The 13,828-nt window shown below is 31.6% G+C and overlaps 1 protein-coding gene and 1 non-coding gene across 2 annotated transcripts in view; one reads left to right on the forward strand and one right to left on the reverse strand.

Moving 5' to 3' along the window:
- Positions 1-385: 385 nt before the first annotated feature.
- Positions 386-467, reverse strand: Trnas-uga. Its single transcript has one exon. It is a non-coding gene; the product is annotated as a tRNA-Ser (tRNA).
- A 489-nt stretch (positions 468-956) lies between these two features.
- Positions 957-13,828, forward strand: part of LOC115884223 (protein gustavus) — a 245,167-nt gene continuing 232,295 nt past the window's right edge. The window contains exon 1 of the mRNA XM_030902731.1: positions 957-1,157. The gene's annotated coding sequence lies outside the window, so the exon portion shown is untranslated. The remainder of the gene's footprint in view (positions 1,158-13,828) is intronic.

Below are 13,828 nucleotides of genomic sequence, written 5' to 3' on the forward strand. Positions count from 1 at the left end.
TTCGTTAATGTATTATTCAATTTTTAATCAAATTAAACTAAAACTATATTTAAATTACAAAATATTACAGTAAATTTAAAGATAAAATATAAAAATTTATTCATTTCTTATTTCATTATGGATAATTAATTAAAAATTAGTATTAAGAATAAATAAGAAACAATCATTATAATTATAAACGAAATAAATTCAAATTTAATGTAACATACAATTTATTATGTTTTTTATTTAAATTTTGTTTCATTATTAATATAAAATAAACGTACTCCTTACTAATATAATAATACATATAAATAATACGTAAATGCATAATCTTTTACTATAGTAAAATAAAATAAACAGGAAAAAATGAGATTTTCTTTAAATAAAATAAAAAAAAAGTTTTCGCTGCGGACAGGATTCGAACCTGTGCGGGCAGAGCCCAATGGATTTCAAGTCCATCTCCTTAACCACTCGGACACCGCAGCTGATGGTAAGAAATGTCTTTTCCTTGTTGATGCGGAGAGGGCTATAATTGGGTATAATATTATTTGTTTTGTTAATATATTTGTCTTTATCTTACAGCTTAACTTTTTTAATTCAATTTTTATTAGTCAGTTAAAACTTCATTTTTATTAGATATTGTTTCTTCTCATATTTTTCCTAAAGCGCAGTTTGTGACATCTATTACGAAATAGCTAAACCCACTTGGCGTATCTCATTACAGATTTCTGTAACAGATGTTGGTTTTGAAATTATAATATTTTATAAACGAAATAAGTTATTCTTTATATGATTTAAATCATAGGGGTACTAAATAAAATCTTGCATCTATTAGTATTATTAAATAGCCCTTGAAAGAAATGTAAAAGAAATAAAAATTGCTGTGCTTTATTAGACAGATTATCAATTAGGTGGTAGTTCCATGAATGACCGATAGGTAGATCATCACAATCGCTTGTCAAAAATTAACTAAAATGTGAAATAGGTTGACAATATTCGGTCGACAGTTTTTCATGTTGTTTATCGTTTCCGAGAGTTGCGTTTCCGTTGTTTTCGAAAGAATTGTGGCGCGAGTGATATTTCCCATTTCCCCGATCGATTTTCACACCGTCTTCGACGAGTAATCGTGCGTCAACTTGGATTTACCTGAACCCCCAGACGGAAAAATCACAACCGTAAGTACAGCTTTATTTACAAGGAAATTTTCGTTTTCTAGACGTAAAAACAGGTTAATTACTGTTTGATTTCTCGAAAATGTGCTCGGCTAATTACAGGTTAATATGTAAAATTAGAAAACAGACTGCATTTCGAAAAGAAAAACCTGCAATTCACAATGGGGTAGGTCAACTCCGGGGGTTAATTTTGTCGGCCATATTTGTTAACTCTTTTACCGAAAAGATTTGTATTTTCCGAATTTGTTGTGAATTGTTTTCGTTTTATTTGAAAAAACATGCATCCTCGTGGTTAAAAGATGTGATTTTATAAAATTAAGTTTAATGTCAGGTCAGAACATAACCAAGATGGCACATTGTTTTGTATACAATTAGTAGAAAGGTATATCTTGCCTAATTTTACTGATACAAATAAGATGTTTTTCTCTGTAATGAAACAAGCATATAGCTACGTACTTAGAAAAAAATTCGTAGAAGGTAATATTCAAATACTTCATATTATCTTTTTGTGTGTATTGTCACATAAATATTTGTTCATGAAATCATATTTACCCATTTTTCTGATAATATAATAAAGAAAGTGTACTAAGAACTTATCCTGATAAAAAGACTTCTAAACCTTTGGGTTTTATTATTTTATTGTAGTTAGAAATGGTTTTAACGAGGGTTTTAACTTATACCTAGATAATTTTAAAAGCTATTTGTAGGTAGGCTATAACTGGGATCAGACCTAGGACTGAACCTACAGTTGCAAACTAGATACCTAGTTGTAGCAATGAAATCTACATATCTAAATGTTTTATTATAGCTCAACTTTCTTACGTATCTTTCATTATGTTTTATTACGTCAAATTTTATCTACAATTAAAACCAAAATCAACTGACAGTGTGAATTCTGTATTATTCTGGCTTACGTTGAGTTTAATATCTTCAATAAATTTTCTACGTTAAATTTGACGTTGCAATAGTTATTGAATATGTCTTCAGCTTTTCACTTTACTTTTCATGAAAGACACACAACTATTACTTAGGTACTTAATTTTGCCTGTTGTGTGGATATGAGGAAATAACCTTTAATATTTAAAACCTTATTATGCTTATTTCTTGCTATCAGTCTGGTTTATGTATGTTTATTATTTTTTGTAAATTTAATTTATCAAAACATAATTATTGCTGATTATACTCAACGCTGTGTATACATTTAGTTTCGTAAGTCAGTTTTAAGGTCAACAGATTGCCAACATTTTTTTTTGGTGCTAAGTAAATAACACAAGGCTGTCTTGAATCTGTCTAGGGCGTTTGGGAAGGATTCCTGTTTTAACAGTTTGATAGCGGTATACAGAGTGGTTTAAAATGCCATATATTAATTTTGCTTCAAAGAAATTAGTAAAGCTAGATCAAAACAGTGCATTGCTACAGGGAATATGGCTTTAAAGAGAACGATAATAATTATTGTTTCTTTGGCTTGAAAAGTAATGGCGACTATTCTTTGGTACAGTGTGTTTCTAACCATTACAGGAGAATGCTAACTCAAGGCAGAAATCGTAGCAAAATGACCATATCTGCAGAAGAACATAGTATCTTCACATCTTTCATACCTCTTCTGTTCTCATTGCGAAAATTCACCAGTTACACCTCGAACTGCTAGACCACCCTCCGTGTTATCCAGATTTAGCTCTAAGTGACTTTTTTTATTTCCCAAGCTATAAGTGATTTTAATCATAAGTCTTTTCAATTTACCTTTAATGAAGCAAACGCAATAATTATTAAACTTTTCTTTTTATTATCAGTTATTTGATTTAACAATGGTATTGTATTGAATCTATATTTGTTATCGGTGCAATTGACAGTTTATCTTCGAAGCGATTTAAAAAAATGTCTATAGGCTGACGGGACATATGTACATGTACATAAATAAACCTATAAGAATGGTTTATTTAAAAAGGAAGGCATAAATTTATCTGCTGGAGACAGTGGCAGCAACTAGATAAAGTGTCACCGAACCTTCGCCAGTAAATAAACTTGATGCACTAGTTTTTTAAATTGTTTTTATAGTTCAGGAAAAAAATAAACAAGACGCTGACATTAAACGTACGATATTATTGATTATGGAACATTTTTCTTATTAAAAATATGTTAATTGTGTTTCCTTTTAATGATAATTTTATTTATATATTTTAGTGTTTATCTTTTAACAAGAACTTTAAGAAATGAGAACCTTTGTCAAGAAATCTTGTTGTCAATGTCAAATGTTTTTTTTTTAATTTCTACGCCTACTGTGACGCTGTTTTAACTCCACCACATATATACTAAAAATATACTAAAAAGTAAGAAGTTTTCACATAGGTAAAAATTTATTTTGGAATACATATTTTATGTATAGATTTAAATGCGAATGATTGTCGTGACTGAAAACTTGTCAATTTTTTCTATTTAATTTCTAATTAAATTTCGAGGTAGTTGTTTTAATAAGTGACATATAGGGTCATTCCGACTAAAATTATTATCGATCGGTATTTCAGAGGACACTGTGACAGTATTTTTTTCGATTGCATGCTGCGGTACAACTGGGGTGTGTAGTGTACATAATAGTATACATATAATACATTAGTCGGTATCCTGGTTGTAGTGCAGTGGTGATATAATCAATCGAATGCGGATCTCTATTTTTATCTATTGTTGTCATGTTTCTGTTTTACATAAACATTTTGAACTTAATATTCTCAAAAATATTTTGCTGGTACTAGTAAGGAAAAAAAATAGAATTTGTGTTATATCTAACATACCAGTGTAAATATTTGCAAAAATGCTTAATGGTGCAGTAGAGTTTCATAATGAGTTGAACTTTATAGTGTTTTTAGTTTTTATTAGGTACTTGAATCGTTTTAAATATGTATATAATTGTTTAATGGTTTTATCAAACATACATCCATATGTAGGATTTTCCAACATATTTATATACCGGGTGCATCTCAAAAATGGCTCACCCCCCATAGCTTTTTTATTTTTTCAGATAAAAAAACGAGATTTGGTATATTAGTATATGACATAAATTAGGATTGATTGATGTATTCAATTGATTTTGGTCACCTCCTGTTTCACCAGAAATGACTACAACTTTTGATTTTTAAATGGCACCCTCGGTATTTTTTTACCTTCTTCGATAGAAAATGACATTCTGAATAGAATGACATGTCATATGTCAACTTTTGACATTTTCGCTTAATAAAAAATCGTACTTTAATATTCAATCTAGAGTGCCATGACCATGTTAAAAATACTCTTAATCAAAGAGCATTGAAAAATAGATTTGATCGTCTAATGTTTTTAGTGCTATGTCCTGACCAGTTAGGAAATGCTCAAATCGTATTTTTGCTCATATCTCAATTTTTTCAAAATGGAACGAGGGTGGCTCATTAGCATATTTGGAAAAAGCATTTTTTTACGAATAATTTGATATCACACACTTGGTATTTCGAGTCATATTTTCGTTACAAACCGCTAGTTATACTTTCAAATAAACCATATGCGAAAATGTCAAAAATTGACATTTATATGTCATTCTATTTAGAATGTTATTTTCTATGGAATAAAGTAAAAAAGTACTCAGCTGTCATTTAAAAATCAAAGGTTGTAGTCATTTCCAACAATTGAATACGTCAATCAATCCTAATTTATGTCATATACTAACATACCAAATCTCGTTTTTTTATCTGAAATAATAAAAAAGTTATAGTGAGTCACTTTTGAGACGCACCCGGTATAAATACAGTAGTAGTAAAGTTAAGTATTTTAATTTAACGCTTTCTTTTTGCTGCCAAGGCTAATCAGGAAGGGACGTACTTGGTTTACGCGGGATTTGAACCGGGGTCCTCGGCGATCTCATTGTTAATAGCCTACTGACTTGGCGAGTGTCTAAATCGACTCTTACTAACGAGATATTCGGATGTGACACACTTACCATGGAACAACAGCACGACAGAGTTTCCATATGGTCACCCGTCCATTCACTCGCGTCGTCTAACGTCGCTTAACTTCGGTGGTCTATCGGGAACAGGTGTATCTACGTAGCTGGGCCGTTGTTCCTAAAAGAAGTAAATAATTCTTTTTACTGATTTTTGATGTGTGACTTTTTATTGTTAATAATTAAAGTGATAATGACAATATTGTCAATAATACAATACCCAATTGTCAATAATACAATAATATTCATCTATTAGACAGAAACTTAAGTATTGTTGGGCAGTTTTTAAAACATATTTCATTATTTTTATTAGAGATTTTTCTTATTAAATGACTATTGTTGGATATATGTATGTATGTACCATAGAGGATTGTTCACTCCATCTAATAAAGACAAGATCATAATAATAATACAAAATATTGACCTGTATCATTATCCGAAATCTAGCCGTCTTAAGGGAACCGTCTGACAGCTATATACATTTAATTGGCCATAGTCCAAAATATACTAAATTCCATTGAAATAGTCAAAATTAGTACTGCGAAAATTTTATCTTTAAAATATTAATTTTTGGTGATAAATACATAAATCGAAAACGATATCAAGATACCGTTTTTTTTGACAGGTAATTGTCAACCATAGAATAATTCAATTTAAGCGTTATTCAGAACCTCGCAATTAGTGGAATTAATTAGTGGTTTCGATTAGCGTAGAAGTTGTTCCTTTAATTTCAATGTGAGCATTCAGAACGTCAAAATTAGGGGTAGACATTTTCAATTAATAGGAAAAGTTATCAAACTTTTAACTTTTCCACTAATTATACTTTTTTAAAAGTATATAGCGATCTTCCGTCAAGAAAAATTGTGGTTAGAAATCAAAAGTTGATTGTTTTTGATTGTTTTTCCTTATGGATCCAACTAACTAATGCAAGCTGTTGCTAGGATATACTTTTAATTTTAATTGTATTTTTTAAACATTGTGAATGCTCGTAATCTAAAAAGTATAAAGTGTAATTGAAATCACTAATTATTCCACTAATTGCGAGGTTCTGAATGAAACTTTATTTCCCAAAACTGATTTCGTATCTATCGTATGTACTTTGCGAGATAACTTAATTATTATGTATAGACATCGAATTTACTACCACTCTTGTTACAAATTACTATAGTACTTAGAATTTGTCGATAAATAAAACAATTTGTATTTATTAAGACATTGTTACGATTTGTTTATCAACAAGGGTGTGATTTCGCCGAATTACTGACATATTACATATTATAGTATGTATATTCATGTGTGTTAAAGCAACGGGGTCAAGAACTACCACAAAAATATACGTCATGTGTGATTGGCACTATCCATTTTGCATTAGATATAAACTCCTGTATGAGATCTACCTACGATTGTTAAATGAGTCACATTTAAGCTGTTATTAGCAAGTCGGCGAGATAAAAAAAATACAGTACAATATTATATAGGCGTCACAGTAATTAAAAGAAACCGTGACTGCTGCGTTCTTGTATTATCGGCTGGTAGGAATATAGTAATCTCAGGAATAAAAGATTTTAGAGAGTTTAAAATTGGTTGTGCAGATGACATTTGTCTCCTTTCTCATAGTCACGCGGACATGGCATCAAAACTAATTGACTTGCCAAATGAAGCTAGAATTGCAGGTCTTAAAATCAATATTAATAAAACTAAATCGATGGAGTTTTACCAACAATGTCGCTCCCTTTATCATTGGAACAACACCTATAGAGGAGGTAAATAATTTTACTTACTTGGGTGGTATAAGCTCACTCCATGGAGGTACAGAGCAAGATGTCTTAAACAGAATAAACAAGGTCAGAATAACATTTGGACTGCTCAACGATATTTGGAGACCTCGATTTTCAATTGGAATGTCAAGTAAGTATTGTTGTATGTAGGAAAATTACACCGCCATGAATTGACAAACTCCAAGTATTCATAAACCGCTCCTTGCGAAAAATTGTAGGAATATTTTGGCCAAACACTATCAGAAATGAAGATTTATAGAACATAACCAACCAGAGGTAGGTGTATAATGACTAAAAAATGCACCAAACCAAACCAAATCAAACTGAGGAAATGGAGATGGATTGGTAACACATTATGGTGAAGCGGCCACAACATCGCTGGCAGAACTATTGAGTAGAAGCCAATAAGTAGAGGAACTGGAGGTCTAAGACACACATGGCAAAGAACAATCAAAAAGGATATCGAGGCAGTAAACCGATCTTGGCGAGATGTCAAATTAATTGCAAACAACCGAATCGAGAGCATTATTTATTGATGCTCCACGTAGGAGTAAAGGACAAAATGAATGAGAGAGTTTAAAATTATATCAAAGAGAGTTTCGGGAGGTATATCTTGGTACTCTTGTTCTTGGTCGTCTTGCAGTTTGCTCTTGTTGTAAGACTATTTTTGATAGATTTTTAATAGCAGCATTTTTTTTATTGAAAATCTTCAAAGAAACTGACAAAGGTCCCGCAAATGATCATATGCCGACTGAGGTATTTAAGTATGGAGGGTCCAAGTTGACAGAACGTATCCAGGAACTACTGAAAGGCGTATGGGAGAAAGAAGAAATGTTAAAAGAATGGAAAGAAGCAATAATCTGCCCTATACATAAGAAGGGAGATAAGAGCGAGTGTCAAAACTACAGAGGTATTATAGCTCTTCTTAATGTAGCTGATAAAGTACTGGCAACATATATAAAACAAATATTAGTGGAGGAGGTTGATGAGAAAATTGGAAAGTACCAATGTGGATTTAGGAAAGGAAGAAGTACCGTTGACCAAATATTTACCCTTAGAGAAATACAAGCCGAGAGTTATGAATACGGAAAACAGACAATGCTTCTATTTATCGACTTTCAGCAAGCATATGACAACTTAAAAGGACGGAGGTGTTTAGAGCATTAACAGAATTAGGGGTTAGCAAGAAATTGACCAGAAAGACAGTAAATGAAGTTTACTTTGACAACAAGAAACAACGGAAAAATTTATAATCAGAGATGGACTAAGACAGGGGGATCCACTATCTCCAGTACTGTTTAGTGTAGTATTGGAAAAAGTTATAAAAGATGCGGGAATCAACAGAGAGGGCCTTCTGTATACAAGAGACACCAATGCTTAGCATTTGCAGATGATTTAGTTATCTTAGCAAGAGATCGGAAAGAGCTGATATCGATGACCAATGTGTTTAATGAGAAGAAAACGAAATTTATGGAGTGATCAGATAGGGATTTTGAAAAGGGAAGATGTCTACAAATAAACTCTGAGAGAGGGAAACGATACAAGTTTGAGGAAGTATCCACATATCTAGGAAGCGAATTTCTAAGGAAACCAAATGTAACTCAGGAAATTGTGGCGACAATAATGCCAGGAAATAGATGTGTTAGCGCACTACAGAAAATTATTAAGAGTAAGAACATCTCTAGAAGTTGATACAGTGATACAACCAATAGTGCTGTATGCATGTGAAACGTGGACGTTCAATGCAACGGAAAGTTCGAGGCTAGAGATTTGGGAAAGAAAAATACTGAGGAAGATTTTTGGGGGAAAGAAGAAAGACAACATATAGACCAGAAGAACAAATGAAGAATTAAAGTATCTATATCGGGCACCGAGTATAACGGGAGTAGCAAGACACAAAGACTGAGATGGCTGGGACACATTGAAAGAATGGCCGAAGCAAGAATTCCTAGTATGATAATGAAACGTGAAATAGGCGGAAAGAGAAGGAGGGGTAGATTTTATGAAATGTGTGTATAATTATTTTTTATAATTTTTATTATAATTCTTGTACATGAATTGTGGAACGTGGCTGTTTTTATGAGGAAATAATTGCTCTACCAGTTAATACCCACAGTATTTTTTTATTGTTATTGTTGCACCTTTCTACGTCATGGTATGATGATTATGCTTTTACCAATTTTTTTGTGAAAAAAAACTGCGATGAGATTTTTTAAAGTTTTTTAACGTTTTTTTTAGTTAGTGTATTGAAATTGCGTTGAAAGATTAAATAAAAGGTTTTTCATAAATAAATAAAAAGTTATTTACATATTTACAAATAGCAACATATAGATTTTCTGACACATGATATTTCATATATTTTTTAAATATATTTCTATATATTTTTCAAATAAATATAAAATACGTGCTCCATGTTGTAACAAAATATATTTCATATTTACGGTGATTTGTTATTAATTTACTCACTTAATTAGTTTCAGGGTTGAGCGTGCAACATTATTTATATTTTACAAATATGGAGTTGTTGATTAATTCTTGTTAGTATTTTTTAATGCGTTTGGCATGTTGGTAAATAAAGTTACCCATGCAGTTTGAGCAAAATACATTTTCGCTTTCAGTATTTGTAAATTCAAATTGTTGTTACAAAATAAACAATTTATATTATTAGTGAGTTACCCGTTTTTAAATAATTCAAATAAGTTAAAGATGAATTATCAAAATAAGGTTGTTTATTATTATTAAATCAAAATTAAGTTTACGAACCAGTAAAAGAAAATTTATGACAAGTAAGTATCTATGCTAATATATAAAATCCTTCAGTGACTGACATACTAATTAATCACGATCCTGCTCAAACCACTCAACTTAAGAAGCTCAGTTTTGCCATACAGGTTGATTCTAGGGTGTACAGGTTCGATAAGAAGGGATTTTTCGAAATTCCCCTTCCGAGAGTGTGAAACCACCCCTCAAATATTACAATATTTTTTTATTTAAAAAACTGTCAAGTTTCCGAAAAAACGCTTAAACACGTATATTTTATTTTGTTTTACATATTTTAAGATTTTTTAAAAATGGGTACAGGGTGTTTCGAAAAATCTGGTCATTGATTAATCACGATCCTGCTTAAAGCGCTTGACGTAAAAAGCTGATTTTTGGAAAGCAGATTGACTTTAGGGTGTAGAGGTTCGATAAGAAGGGATTTTTCGAAACTCGATTTCTTAGGGGGTGAAACTATCCCTCAAATATTAAAATATTTTTTATTTAAAAACCGGTGAGTTTTTCGGAAAAACTCTTAAACACGTATATTTTATTTTGTTGTTTTACATATATAATACTCTGTATTATACACGCGTCTGGCGTAAATATCTCTACGAATCTACAAATCTCAGGTTTTGACGTAAAAACAATCCAGATATGGACAAATTTAGTGTGATTTTATGTAATTGTTAAATTTTATCTAATTTTAGTCACATGATGGAGTATAGCTTACTAATAATAAGTATTAAAATATAAATCGGCATAACGTATTATAATTAAATCTATTGTATTATACAATGAAATTTTTTAATACAGAAAAAAATTACTTCAATTACAGTATAATAAAAATATTAAATAAAAATAATTAAGTACATATTCCATTGTTTATAAAAAATGTTAGATAATATTTTTGGTGAACCGAGATTTTTTATATGATAATTATGAATAATTAATTGACCCTATCGTTGTTGACGTCATAAGATATGCAACTAATATCACACTGCGTCTTAAAGATATTCACATCTATCCGCCTTAATTTTTTCCACATGGTGTTTTGAAATTATAACCAAAAATATAATTTCGGTTTATACCTGTATAATATCGCTGAAACTAAAAATGTTGTGTTTTAAATTCTAAAAATATCTTATGATCGAAAAAAATCGTCACAGACGGCTGAGGTAAAAATTGACATAAAACTTATCAATAATTAACACTAATTATAGAAAGATTAAAAAGGATAGAACGTTTCCAGACACACGCTTCTTAAGGCCAATTTGCAGTAAGAGCCATTAAAAATTAAGAGTACAGGCCAAATAATGACGTCCTCGTCAAAATTATTATCGATACTCATTTCCCAGCTGTCTTTGACATCGTTTTTTTCGATCGTATGGTATAATCTGTTGGCCGATACCGCTGAAGGTCTCCAAAGGCTTATAGATCGTGTGGCGAATACATGCAGTAGATACGGAATGAAGATGAACTGCAAGAAGACTCAAACGTTGATCATTAGCAAGAAGTACATCAACAACTTTCAGTTCACTGCTAACAACATCGTTCTCCCAGCGGCCGAGACAGTTGCATACCTGGGCTGCATCCTGACTAAAGACTGGGTTCACTCTCGCGAAATAAATCACCGAATCGAAATCGCGAGAGGGACATTTAACAAAATGCGAAATATGCTATGCAACCTGTCCCTCAACGTCCGCACTAGAATCAGAATCCTCAGATGCTACGTGCTCTCAACCGTAACCACCGTAATAACAAGTCCAGACAGCTGTGACGTAAAAATCTCGTGACGTCACCAACTGGAGGCCTAACTCTATTTAGCAGCGTTGATAATTACCCGATAAAAGTTCAAATTGTGGATCTTTTTTCACTCAGCAGATATATTTCGAAGTTTTAAAATGTCTTTTTTCGAGGTTTTAAAAATATTATAGTATATAAAAATAGTTTTAATAGAATACGGAAAAGATCATACCAGTCAATAAATGTTTATCTCTCACTTTTTATCAATCAAATTTAATAAAGGAATATTTTAAGTTCACAATAGTGTATAATATGAGAAAAAAACAATAAAAAAATAGATATTTTTTATAGTATATATTATGTATTTTATCGATACTTTACGCCCCCTACTCAGGGGCGACGGCGGCGGTAGCCTGTCGTAGCGGAGTGGTGTTGCCGCAGTTGACAGTCATCGATTTATCTGTAGGTGTGCGGACGTGGTAATTATAATCGATAATAGAAGAGTGAAAAAAATTATAAATCCGTAAAAAGAGGTGTTCAAACTATAAAGTGATTATAAGTGTGTGCTAAGCTTTTACTTATCTTTTACCTCACCTCAAATCTGCCTCAAATATTTGATATTTGAAATTAAGGAACTACCTTTGATCTTTTCTCGATTAACTAGTTGTAATGAAGTTTATGTAGTGTCTAAGAGTAACATGACAGTTTTCCGAACCCTGATAGTAATACTGATCAAATTATTAGTCATGCTTGTTATTTGGTTTCCGCTGGGAAACAGAACGGTTCTGGTCCAGTTAGTGGAGTGTTCACTCCTTTCTTAGCTAGATCATTTGCTTTTTCATTGCCTTCTATCCCTTGGTGAGCAGGCACCCAGAGTAGGAGGACTTTATTTCTTTTGCCTAATTTGTTGAGCTTCTCTAGGCATTCTTTGACCAACTTCGAATTGATGGTTACTGAGTTGATCGCGTTAAGCGCCACTTGACTATCGGATAAGATGGCAATTTCCTGTTTTCGATAGTTCCTATCTAAGATAAATTGTACGCATCTTTCGATAGCGCAAATTTCTGCCTGAAGGGATACTGGGGTAGGTGCCCATTGGTTGAGTATTCAGTTTTCGGCCCAAATACTCCTATCCCTGTCCCTGCTTTGGTTTTGGAAGCATCAGTATACCACGTGGTGGTATGATCTTTTATATGCTGAGTAAGCTGCTTCTTCTTCTTCCAATCCTTTTTATTACTCACTACTACAGTGAGGTGTTTCTCAAAAGTTGTAGATTCTTGGTATATCATCCACTGGGAGATGGAGAAGTGGAATTTTTCTTTTTGAGGGTGTTCCAAGCCCCTGACCTGAAAATTCTCCCAGTATAAATTTCTAACTTTTTTCTGTGTTCAATATTAAAGTTATTTACTTGAGTTGAGTAACAGGTTGAGCTTGAAGTAATAAAATATTGTTTTAATGAGTAAAATATGAGGTATGTTTTACTAGAGAACTTGCAAACAAGTAGGTTTGGAAAATATAGACAGTTAGCTGGGAGTCAGTACAGTATTTGTTTCGACATTTATATGAAGGCGAAAAGAAACTTAGGATTCAGTCATTAATGTCCCTAAAATCTACTTGTTTTGGTTCTATAAAAATCGATACTTTTTATGATTTTATGATGACAATACGTTGACTTAAGAAATACCACGCGATACAAGTACCATCGAATCAGATTGGTTTAACATCGACATTACTATTTCTGAACAAGATATCGAAGTGTGAAGGAAGAAAGGCCTGTTATTGCTTATTTAGGAGGATATTGCTGTTATATTGTCTTAAAGGAAATTAAATGCGATACATGTAAGAATAATTTAACATTTTTAGACAACACTGATATTGAACAAAATTCACTTATAAAAAACCTTACTAACGGCAGTCTTGGGTTTCCAAAAGATGAAATAACTAATGTAGTTTTACTTGAATATATAATTTTTAACAAAGCCATGAGGAGTTTCTCAAAATTCACATTAAAAAAATATTTTTATCAAAAATATCTTTGGATTACATTAAAAGTAATGACACCATTATTAAAATTTCCGCAATGTACTATTTATAATGCTTTTAAGTTATTGTAAAAATTGCCATAAATTATATTAGAAATACACGTCTGAAAAACTACTGTTGTAAAAAAAAATTATAGACTTGGAAAAGGAAATAAAAGACACACTTACAGCATAAATAAATACAATGACACTGGATAATGTGAGATGGGTATGAATCTGATGTTTTTTAAATTTTATGTTTAATTATTATTTATTAAAAATTCGGTGCAATTAAAGTTTATATCCATTATATACGTATAAAGTGTATCAAATGCAATTAAAGTTTAGGCCTCCAGTTGATGACGTCACGAATAAGCTGTACGGCCTTGTTATTACGGTGGTTACGTC

Source organism: Sitophilus oryzae, unplaced genomic scaffold, assembly GCF_002938485.1.
Source record: "Sitophilus oryzae breed Bouriz unplaced genomic scaffold, Soryzae_2.0 scaffold_213_pilon_pilon, whole genome shotgun sequence".
NCBI classification, from domain to species: domain Eukaryota; kingdom Metazoa; phylum Arthropoda; class Insecta; order Coleoptera; family Curculionidae; genus Sitophilus; species Sitophilus oryzae.